Source organism: Bacillus rossius, chromosome 2 (assembly GCF_032445375.1).
Source record: "Bacillus rossius redtenbacheri isolate Brsri chromosome 2, Brsri_v3, whole genome shotgun sequence".
Taxonomy (NCBI): domain Eukaryota; kingdom Metazoa; phylum Arthropoda; class Insecta; order Phasmatodea; family Bacillidae; genus Bacillus; species Bacillus rossius.
The window spans coordinates 129,768,577-129,772,403 of NC_086331.1; positions in this window are offsets into that span (position 1 = coordinate 129,768,577).

Here is a 3,827-nt window from a genome sequence, read left to right on the forward strand (position 1 = left end):
TAATATAACATTGATATTTTTTGGTGAGTTAAGTTTATTCAGAATGTATTCTTTGTACCTGAAGATTTTTTAGAAATTTTCTAAGGTATTTATTTTCAAGAAGTAATAATGGTATGTGCTTGAAGTATTTTAAGTATAGTTACTCATGGTTTAACCATTTATAAGTTTAGGATGGCAAGAGTTATGCATTTTTTTAGTGGACTTATACAGTAAACTCTCGCAAATCCGTGGGTGTCGGGGATTTATGACCTTCGGATTTTTGAAAACTTCGGATTTTTGAAAAATTTTCATTAAAATACAAAAAAAAATTCTAAAAGATAAGATGGTAGTCAATGAACATGTAATACTACCACAGGACGTCATAATAAACAAGACACTTGAGAAGTTAACAGAATGGTACGTAAGCAATACCAGTATAGTCCATTCATAGTAAATGAAGCACCCGAGAAATTTTTTTTCCTGAAAATTTACAGCCTGGCCTGATTAAATTTAACACACCCATTTGTTCAAGTTGGTAGTAAATTGTGTAAAAAGTAATTTAAAGTCATCTTAAATTAAATTAATGGCACCCGAAGTCGCACTTTGATGTGAAAGAGCTAGGCGTAGCAATGTGGCGTGCGCTGAAACGGGAAGCCCCTTGATAAGGGGAAGTGAATTTAGGAGGGGCGGGAGAGAGAAGCGATACGTAGCTGGCAAGAGACTCAAGGCCACTCCCTCACAGACACACGGCCAGTCCAGTTAAACTAAAGAGAAACGGGAGAAATAAAAAAAAAATCATTAGTTAATTGTACACTAGAACCATCAAAAAATCTGAAATTTTGGCACAAAACAAAAATAATCGGGGAAAAAATGGTAAAACTCACAATAAAAGCTTATACAAAGCTATTATTTAACATGCAGCATATATTTTGTGTTGGTTTATAGTGCACTTACTAATGTTCGTATAAGAAGAGAAAAAAAATTGGACAGTCCGTTTAAAAACACGGCAGCAGTAGCTTGTGCGACGTAAGTGGGAGTGCGAGAATCTCGTCTAGACAGGCTGGCGGCTGCAAAGGCAGCGGATGCATGACGTCATACGGCTTACCTCTCCCTCCCAGACAACAAACCATCTCTCTCCCTCTCTCCAGCCCTCTAGCCATTTTCTGCGTGTGAAACTGTCAACATCCTTCCTCCCCTACTCCACACTGCATGCGACGAAAGCCAGGTTGTATAGTCCATTCCCGGTAAAATGAACATTTTTTTAAGGCCCCCCACGGCAGCCATTTACCGTTAATTTTTTGATACAATTTGTTTGTTAGTTACAGAACATTATTTCTGCTGGAAAATCTCTGAAACTTCAAAATTTCTTTAATGGAAAAATTTAGCAGGGCGGTTAGAGTATTTATTTTTACCGCAAATGAACTATACTCACCTTCCCTCCGGCCAGCATTCCCGGCGTGTGACGCATGACAACTACAGTCGTGTGCCGCGCACAGCTAGGAAACTTGTCACTGGCAACATGTTTCACACACTGACACACGGTGCCCAGAGCTTCAGGAAAACCTACGCGATTTCCAACCTACTCTAAATATCCGACTGGAGTCTGTTTACGAAAAGCATTTAAGAATTTGCTAATGCCCAACTGTTTTTTTTATATCGGATTAAGAGGAGTTAAAATGGCTAAAAGGCATGGTTTTGAAGTTTTAGGTGTAAAAAACCGTTAAAAAATTTCTTGAAAGCACCAGAGGAAAAGGCATTACACCTTTATCTTTATTTTCCCGCCATATAATGTTACGGTCACCGCTCAAATTTCACAGTTATCTGACGGGAACGAGATGACTGCGCGCCAGTTCAGAGCCTTTTACCGCGCTATAAATATCAGTGAGCGTCGCTCTTATCATCCACTGAGAATAGTGATACATACATCTAAACAGTAACGATCATGTCACTTCGGAAATACCCCGGATTTCTGAGAACTTCGGATTCTCGGGCCACGGACTGGCGAGAGTTTACTGTAGTAAGATAAAACAATGTTTTGTTTGGACTTCAACTTTAATGATGTAAGAAATGGGGCCTTTAAAAATCATCCAGGTGTTATATAAAAACTTAATTTATTGAAATTATGTAACTTTTAGAAAGTAATAGATATTTAACATTTCATGAGTGGTTTACAGGTTCTAACTGGTGGTTTAAATACTTAATTAAAAAGTGTGACAGTTACATTGATTTTGCAAGTTGACAGTTTGAACTAGTGGTTCAAATATTACTTTAATTATATTATTCTTTCTTGGCCGATGTCATGCAATGTAGACACAGTATTCGTACAGTTAAACAACTCACGGTAGTTACCAGCTGCAAAGAAATATTAAAGACAGATTCTTTTAAATAGTTTTGTATTATGGTAACAAACTTGCGAACTACTATAGATATGTTTTGTCTTGGGTGAAATTCACTTATTTCCCAAACATTCACGATTGATACAACAATGTTCATAAGTCGATATAAGTATCTCAAGTATACATTGTCGTGGACTTGAGCATTGAACTATTTACAGTACAGTTGCGATGTAAGGGTTTTATAGGCCTGTGAAACAATAATTTTGTTTTTATAAAGAAAGGCGGAATTTGGATGCAATCACACACATGCCTCTAAAAACAGCTTAAAAATGCTTGGTCAGTACTTTTTTTTTTTGTGGTTCGTTAGTGGTTATAATTGTTTTTAGTTCAGTGGCATTTGTATCTGTGAATTTATTTTGAGAAACCCTTTGCAAAATGGCGTTCATAATACGTATGATATTTTCTTTGTAGGTTTCAAAACTTCTTAGAAAATTGAATGGAGTGACTTAAAAACTGTTGGTGATTTAATTAGACCCTAATTAATTTTATTGAAAATATTAAAAATAACTATGTACAACATGTACACTAAAATTATAAAAAATTCAAGTAATCAGTTCTCAATAAGGCAAGGGTCAAAATCAGTTTGCTGGTAGGTATACGAAATGATAATACCATAATAGTTTAAATATGCAATTATATAAAAGTCTTTGATAGGTAACACTTAGGGTGATATTCCAATGAGTGTGAAGTGAATAAGCACTGTAATGTTGGGTTGCATCGTGTCTCAACCAAATCCCAATAAGGTAACAAATTGGCAGCTTTTTTAATAAACGGGGCCCTGTGCGAGGCTAGATCGCAGAACAAGCACGCTACTCGATGTGCCTCTACACTTCATTTGTTAACGTTTACCTGAGCATAATGGAGGACAAAAAAAATAAGCATATCTGGTTTACATCTCATAGAAAATCGGTTTTAATTCATATCAAAATTTGGTAATACAATTTTTGTTATCAGAAAATATTTCATGGCAGAGAGGTTATAGAATTAAATATTTATATAGATATACTATCAATTCTATAGTTTTTACATGATAATTTTTTATATTAAGTAAAAAACCAAGGGTCACAGGCATACCTTGATATGAAATAAGATAACCAAACCAATGGACAGTTACTATAAAAGAAATTTAAAAAATTTATCTTTAATTTATATTTCATGAATTATGGTGTTCATAATGCAACAATAAGTTTTATAAAAAATTACAAATATTGAGTGACTGGTTTTTGAACTTGTTACAGTGCATTGCTTCGAATTCTACGCATTTTACCACTCTGCTGTAGAGAACCAATAGTATTTTCTAAAGAAACTATGGATTTTGAAGGCATCCATTCTAATTTTCTCAAGTATTTTTTGAGTAGCGATTATTTCGTATTATGACCATTAAAATGTACAAAATGTATTCCGGGATAGTTTCACTAACTTGAAGTTTCATTTGACATGCTTGATGCGTTT